Source organism: Pan paniscus, chromosome 12 (assembly GCF_029289425.2).
Source record: "Pan paniscus chromosome 12, NHGRI_mPanPan1-v2.0_pri, whole genome shotgun sequence".
Classification (NCBI taxonomy): Eukaryota; Metazoa; Chordata; class Mammalia; order Primates; family Hominidae; genus Pan; species Pan paniscus.
The window spans coordinates 116,695,107-116,703,482 of record NC_073261.2 but is presented as its reverse complement, the minus strand read 5'-3'; positions in this window follow the sequence as shown (position 1 = coordinate 116,703,482).

The window sequence follows — 8,376 nt, the reverse complement described above, 5'->3', positions numbered from 1 at the left end:
TAGGAGGCCGCACAAGGCCCTCACCAGCAGCCCATCTGTCTGACTTTAATTTGAGAAGTCAATCCTAGCCCAAGGCAGCCCATGTCTGTACTGAGCCCCCACCTCAACTCCTTCAAAGAGTCCCGTTCCTGGGTCACCTGTGCTTGGGGACAAGGCAGAGGCCTTGGCTGTGACGTGACAGCACCAGCTCATGAGGGCCTGGCTGCTGTGCCAGCCGTCCGTGTAGGAAGGGCCCAGGGCAGGGCACAGGCCGTGCACTGTGAAGCTGAGCTGGCGTGAGTCAGGGCGTGGAAGATTCCAGGCTGTCAGGTTCCTTTCTCTCCTGCCTGCCAGAAATGCCAGAATGGGACCCCAGAGGAGCCCGCCTGCATCTGTTGCCTTCGCCCTTGTTAAACAGGACTGATGTGGAGGCTAACATCTAAGAACTTCGGAGCTGGAAGGAGGCTGGTTCAATCGCTCATATTCTTGAGGAAAAACTGAGACCCAGAGAGAGAAGAAAGAACTTACTCCGAGACACATGGCCCTGTGGTGGCAACACTCCGTTCTCTCTCTTCCACATGGTGCCCTTTGTATGAAAATTCTGATATGTGGAGACTGCAATGTGGATGTGGTTCATTCTGAACTCACAAATGCTTATCCCCCCAAAATAGTCTCGTTTTTGTTTTTGTTTTTTTTGAGTTGGAGTCTCTGGGCTCTGTCGCCCAGGCTGGATGGAATGCAATGGCGCGATCTTGGCTCATTGCAACCTCTGCTTCCCGGGTTCAAGCGATTCTCCTGTCTCAGTCTCTCGAGTAGCTGGGATTACAGGCACACGCCACCACACCAGGCTAATTTTTGTACTTTTAGTAGAGACAGGGTTTCACCACGTTGGCCAGGCTGGTCTTGAACTCCTGACCTCAAGTGATCTGTCCATCTCGGCCTCCCAAAGCGCTGGGATTATAGGCTTAAGCCACGGCACCTGGCCAGGGTTGTGGATCTTAAACCCAGAATCATCTAACCTTAGTGGCTTAAAGATATTTACATACTGACATTATTATTTGTATATTTACACTCAGTACATTGTTTTACAGTTTCCCCTACATCACCTTATTTAACCCTCCCAACAGCCCTACGGGTAGATATTATGGTTTCTGTCTTGCAAATGAGGAGCCTGAGGCTTACGCAGATGAAGCGGGTCCCTCTGTTGGCAGCGATCTTTCCCCCACACCCCAGAGGTTTTGCCCCAGTAGTTGGGTGTCAAGAGCCTAGACTCGGTTGCCGTCAGTCAGAGAGATGTCCATCCTGGAGGTGGCAGACTACTGGACACCATGGTCAGACATTTTGTTTGGTCTTAACGCTGTTCTAAAGCATCCTGAGTCAGCATTTATAAGTCCAAGGACTGCTGGGTGCGGTGGCTCACGCCTGTAATCCCAGCACCTTGGGAGGCTGAGGCAGGCGGATCACCTGAGGTCAGGAGTTCGAGAACAGCCTGGCCAATATGATGAAATCCTGTCTCTACTAAAAATACAAAAATTAGCCAGGCATGGTGGTGGGCACCTGTAATCCCAGCTATTTGGGAGGCTGAGGCAGGAGAATCGCTTGAACCTGGGAGGCAGAGGTTGCAGTGAGCCGAGATTGTGCCATTGCAGTCCAGCCTGGGCAACAGAGTAAGACTCCGTCTCAAAAAAAAAAAAAAAAGAAGAAGTCCAAGGATGTCTTTAAAAGTAAGGATTTCTGTCTTTAAAAGCCAACCCTGGGCCAGGCAGGGTGGCTCATGCCTGTAATCCCAACAAGGCGGGCAGATCACGTGAGGTCAGGAGTTCGAGAGCAACCTGGCCTATATGGTCAAAACCCGTCTCTACTAAAAATACAAAAATTATCTGGGTGTGGTGGTGGGCACCTGTAATCCCAGCTACTCGGGAGGCTGAGGCAAGAGAATTGCTTGAACCCAAGAAGGGGAGGTTGGAGTGAGCTGAGATCGCACCACTGCACTCTAGCCCGGGCGACAAGAGCGAAACTCCGTCTCAAAAAGAGATACTAAATTAACTAAACTAAACTAAACTATAAACTAAACTAAACTAAACTAAACACTAAACTCCAACCCTGGAAGCTCCGGCCACATGGAGTCCAGCCTGGGCTTTCCCTCCCTCTGCTGGGCAGAGTTGTCCTTGTCCTTCAGTCCATCTGCTTTGCTTGGTCTCACCATCGTGATTTTCACTGTTGCTTCTACCTGTAATAAACCATGGTGGCCGATGTTTGTAAATCACTTCATGGCTTACTGAGCCCCACTCCTGGACAGGCAGCGGGGTCTTTCTTAGCCTGGAAAGAAACTCTTCTGGGGGCAGTAGTTGGGTGTCAAGGAAAGTGACATGCTGATGTCTCCATATGCACAGTTGTGTCCAGCAAAGATTCAGGGGGACCAGCTGTGGCCAGGCTGTGCCTGGTGCTGAGGGTATCAAGCAGAGTAGAATCCCTGCTTCCCTAAAGCAATCTCAGCTGAAATGAACAACACTTGGGTGGGCTCTGGTTCCAGTGCCAGCTAGCTGCACTAACTAGCATATGCTTTTGGTAAGTTGCTTCCCCACTTGTGACTTCAGTGTCCCCTCTGAGGAATGGGAGCTGGTGGCCAGCCATCCTCTCGGTGCTCCTGGAGTCTGTTCGGTTAATAAGGGCCATGGGCAGGTGGACTTGCACACAGGTTGTTCTAGGCATCACCTTGCTTAGAGAGGTGGGGAGTGAGTGACTCTGCCCAGGGCTCCAGAGCCATCTTCAGTGTAAGTGTTTCTCTGGCCTAGAGTTTTCTATTTTTAATAAGACTGAAGGGCACCCCTGGGCTGTACCAGAGTCCATGGATTACTGGCCTGGGGACTGGATGGCTTATGAAGGCCACAAGTCCTGGGAACAGCAGAGGAAAATCCAATCTTGATGAAAATCCTAGGCCCTCTGTAGCACAGACCTTTGTGAAATCTCAGGTCTATTGTTAACATTTCAGGATGCAAAGGGATTTTTGCTCTATTTTCAGAATTAGTGTAAGATTTAAATCAGCAGCCATTTGTTGAATGGGGCATGGTAGACAATGTGGGGTGATGGAGCCTCAGCCTCAAAGGGGACAGCTTCACACAGCTCACATTTCAAATGTGTCGCTCACATTCCAACATCCCTTTACAGTCTACAGAGCACATTCACGTTCTCTCATTTAATCCTTACCACAGGCTGCAAGGAATCAAAAACTCAGAGGGTAAAGTGATTTGCCAAGCCAAACAAACACATAACCAGAAAGCTTATAATCCCAGTATGCAGGGGCCATCACTATGCATTATTTACAGTGTTCCTTCCAGTTTTCTCTTTGCATTTTTTCTTTAACTGGTTATACTCTCTGTGTAGTATACTTGAATATTGTTTACTGCTTTAACTTATTTTATTATATATATTTTGAATGGTTGAATTCCTATAGGAAGTGGTAATGCGTGATTAGGGAATTCTTGACTAAGAACATAGCCCTTGAAATGGTGTGGACCAGGGAACATAGGGTGTGTTCAGGAAACAGGGAATAGTTCTTTGAGGCTAGAACCTGTGACCCTGATGAATTGAGGCTTAGCAAGGAGTCTAGAAAGACATTTTATGTCAGATGATGGAGAGTTTGAGTAACATACTAAGGAATTTTAGTTTATTCTGTTTTCATGAGAGAATAATAATACATGGACACTATATATATTTAGAAAAATACAAGTGAGGACAAACATCTAGAAATAATTCATAAGCCAGTTGCACAGAAATAATTGTTATAAATATTTTTATATATGTGTAGCCTTCTGATTATTTTCTTTTCTTTTTCTTTTTCTTTTTTATTTTTTTAAGACAGAGTCTTGCTCTGTCGCCCAGGCTGGAGTGCAGTGGTGCGATCTTGGCTCACTGCAACCTCCGCCTCCCAGGTTCAAGTGATTTTCCTGCCTTAGCCTCCCAAGAAGCTGGGACTACAGGTACCCACCACCACACCCGGCTAATTTTTGTATTTTTAGTAGAGATGGGGTTTCACCATATTGGCCAGGCTGTTCTCGAACTCCTGACCTTGTGATCCACCTACCTTGGCCTCCCAAAGCGCTGGGATTACAGGCGTGAGCCACCGCACCCAGCCCTGATTGTTTCCTATACATGTATTTCTTTTTTCCCCCAAAAGGGACATAAAAGACATTCTTTTGTAATCTGCTTATAATTCTATTATCATCTTTCTCAGTCATTAAAAATTCTTTTTCAATAATGATCTTTAAAAATTTTTTTCATTGGAGCTCTGTTTGAAATAAAATTTTACTAGGGACCTCAAGAGCCAAAATGGGTAAAAATAGAGCTCCTGGGATCAGAGCAGAAGCAGGAGATGTGACGCCTGCCTGACCTGGTAAGACACCCTGACTCCATCTGAAAATCATTGTTGCATAATGTGATTTGTATGACTGCACTGCAAGAAAAGAACATCACTTATTTAATCAGCCCATCCAGTTGTTTCCAATTATTCCCTTTGTAAATTGATTATTTCCCAATAAAGGTTTTTGAACATGGGGTGTGATATAATTTGAAGGTATTATTGTGAGTACCAAATATGGTAAAATCTTACCTAACTGGAATTCAGCTAACCGCAATCCTTAATTAACAAATTTTCTTTTGCTAAACTTTCAGAACATAAAGGAACCTCTGTCTCTCTCTTTGTCTCTCTTTCTCTCTCTTTCTCACACACACACACGGAGTTATGAAATAGGAATAAATTTAATAAATATGTGCAATAGGTATACTCTAAAAACTATAAAACATTACTGAGAGAAATGAAGGAAGGTGAGTGTAAATGGTAAGATATACCACACTCATGGATTGAAAGACTCAATATTCTTTAAATGCTAGTTCTCCCTCAAATTGATTCTCTAGATGCAATACAATAATATTCAACATCTTAGCAGGTCTTTTAAAAAAAATTTAATAAGCAGACCAGGTGTGGTGGCTCACACTTGTAATCCCAGCACTTTAAGAGGCCAAGATGGAAGGTTGTTTGAGCCCAGAGGTTTGGGACCAGCCTGGCCAACATAGCAAGACCCCATCTCAATTTTAATAAAATAAAGAAAGAAATTTAATAAGAAATTTTAAAAATTTTATACATAGAATAGCCAAAACAATTGTGAAGAGGAACAAAATTGGAAGAGTTATGCTCTCTGGTTTCAAAACTTACTATGAAGCTAATAGTAATCAAGATAGTTTGGTATTCAAGTAAATTTTGACATACAGATCAATAAAACAGAATATAAAATTCAGAAATAGACCCACCCACACATATGGTCAACTGATTTTCAGCAAACGTGTCAAGACAATTAAATGGGGGGAAAGACAATCTTTTCAATAAAAGGTAGTGAAATCATTGGTTGACTCAATGTACAAAAATGAATCTTAACCTTACCTCACACCAATTCAAAAATTAACTTGAAGCAGATCATAAACTATATGTAAGAGCTAAAATTATAAACCTTTAAAAAAAAAACAGAAGAAAATGTTAGTGATCCTGGGCAAGGCAAATATTTTAAAAATAGGGCACAAAAAGCAAAAACTACAAAAGAAAATACAAAACTACATCAAATTTGGACTTCATCAAAAATTAAAATGTCTGCTCTTTGAAAGCACCATTAGGAAAATGAAAAGGCAAGCCTCATTGGCTTGTACCAGACTATATAAATGACTTGTACCAGAATATATAAAGAATTCTCATGGCTGGGCATGGTGGCTCATGCCCGTAATCCCAGCCCTTTGGGAGACTGAGGTGGGCAGATCACCTGAGGTCAGGAGTTTGAGACCAGCTTGGCCAACATGATGAAACCCTGTCCTACTAAAAATACGAAAATTAGCCTGGTGTGGTGGTGCGTGCCTGTAATCCCAGCTACTTGAGAGGCTGAGGTGGGAGAATCACTTGAACCCAGGAGGCAGAGGTTGCAGTGAGCCAAGATCACACCACTGCACTCCATCCTAGGCAACAAAGTGAGACTGTCTCAAAAAAAAAAAAAAAAAGAATTCTCACAACACAGTAATGATAAAAGACAATTAAAATTGTGTATAAGATTTGAGCAGACATTTTATCAAAAAAAACCACAGATGTCGAATAAGCACATGAAAAAAATGCTGAACATCATTAGTCATTAGGGAAATGTAAATTTAAACCAAAAGGAGATACCACTACATACACACTGAAATGGATGACATTTAAAAGATTGATAATGCCAAGCATTAGAATGGAACAACTTGAACTCTCATACACTGCTGAATACAAAACTGTACAATCATTTTAGAAAACAGCTTAGCCTAGGCTGGCACAAGGGCTCATGCCTGTAATCTCAGCATTTGGGAGGCTGAGGCAGGAGGATCGCTTGAGCCCAGGAGTTCAAGACCAGCATAGGCAACATAGACAGACCCTGTCTCTACAAAAAAAAAAAAAAAATTAAAATAAAAAATTAGCTGGGCATGGTGGCACATGCCTGTAGTCTTAGCTACTCAGGAGGCTGAGGTAGGGGCATTGCTTGAGGCCAGGAGGGCTAGGCTGCAATGAGCCGTGATTGTACCACTGCACTCCAGCCTGGGTGGACAGAGTGAGATGCTGTCCCAAAAAAAAAAAAAAAAAAAAAAAGTAAGAAAAAAAAAGAAGAAAAAGAAAAGAAGGGAAAGGAAAGGAGGGGAGGGGAGGGGATGGAAGAGGAGGAGAGGAGAGGAGAGGAGAGGACAGGACAGGACAGGAAAGGAAAGGAAAGCAAAGCAAAGGAAAGGAAAGGAAAGGAGAGAAGTTTAGCATTCACTTATAAAGTTAACTATTCACTTACCATATGACTTGGAAATTCTATTCTTAAATATTTTCTCAAGTGTAGTGAAAACATGTCTACACAGAGATTTGTGCCTGAGTTTTCACAGCAGCTTTGTTCAGAGTAGCCACTGGAAGTGATCCAAATGTCCATCAGTTGGTAAATAGATAAAGAAAAATTACTAAGTGGAATACTACTTAGCAATTAATAGGTATGAGCTGATACATGCAGCAAAATAGATGAATTGCAAAGCACTACTAAGGCAAAAAAGACAACTCCCTGTATGCGCCCACTACATGAAGTTCTAGAAAAGGCAAACCTATAGTGATAGCAGATCAGTAGTTGCTAGCAGTTACGGGATTGGGTATAGAATTTAAAATTACATTTTTGGTACTGGTGGCACTGCTGTATACAGATGTCAAAACTCATCATTGTACACCTAAAATCGGTCAATGTTGTGGTATATAAATTCTACTTCTGCTGACATTTGAATTCCTCTTTGTCTACTTTTTTGTCACTCCTCTAGCCACTTAGGTGCTTCACATTTAAAGGTTCAGGACTGCCATGTCTGCTGTTACAAGGATAGAGTTTGTGTTTCTGTTTAGTTACTTTTCTTATTTTGGGGTAATTTTTCAGAGAAAAAATAAGTGGGAACATTTTTCCCTCATCATCTTAAATTTGGAAGTCCTATAGATGTTAGTTAAAGTCGTGGGGCTGGAGTTATCCCTATTCCTTCGCATATTCATGTACATTTTGAGACTGTGAATGAGTTCCCACAATGATGAATAACGTCTCTGATCTCCCATATCTCCCCACTTCCTCTGCACCATCCCCCCAATATAGTTATAAAACAGTGTTAATTATATCAGTAGTTAGGATACACTTTATTATGATTGTGCAGATGTCATTCACTAGAAAACCAGTAACTTAATGCCCATAACACCTTTCTTCCTCAGTTCTTCATTTTTACTAGAGTTGTTCATTTGCCACCTTTTTTTCATTTGTCTGATTTTCTACACACCCACCATTAATTTTTCCTAATGCCCCAACAAGTCAGCCTCAACTCCATCAGTAATGTTTTCCACTATCTCAAACATCGCATATATTCCTCTAATTCCTCTTTCTCAGAGCCAGCCTTTCTTCCATTTATTCTGTTGAGACTGGATGCTGGGTGAATGTCATTCTGGTTTCTAGTCCCCATCATCCTGGGGGTTCATCCATATTTTGGATCTCTTGCTTCCTGATATCTTGGTCCATGTGTTCTTTTCTTGGTTACTCCCTTGTTTTTTGTTTGTTTGTTTTTTGTTTTGTTTGTTTGAGATGGAGTCTCGCTCTGTCACCAGACTGGAGTACAGAGGCGCAATCTCGGCTCACTGCAACCTCTGCCTCCCAGGTTCAAGTGATTCTCCTGCCTCAGCCTCCTGAGTAGCTGGGACTACAGGCACACGCCAACATGCCCAGCTAATTTTTGTATTTTTATTAGAGACGGGGTTTCACCATGTTGACCAGGCTGGTCTCAAACTCCTGACCTTGTGATCCACCCACCTCGGTCTCCCAAAGTGCTGGGATTACAGGC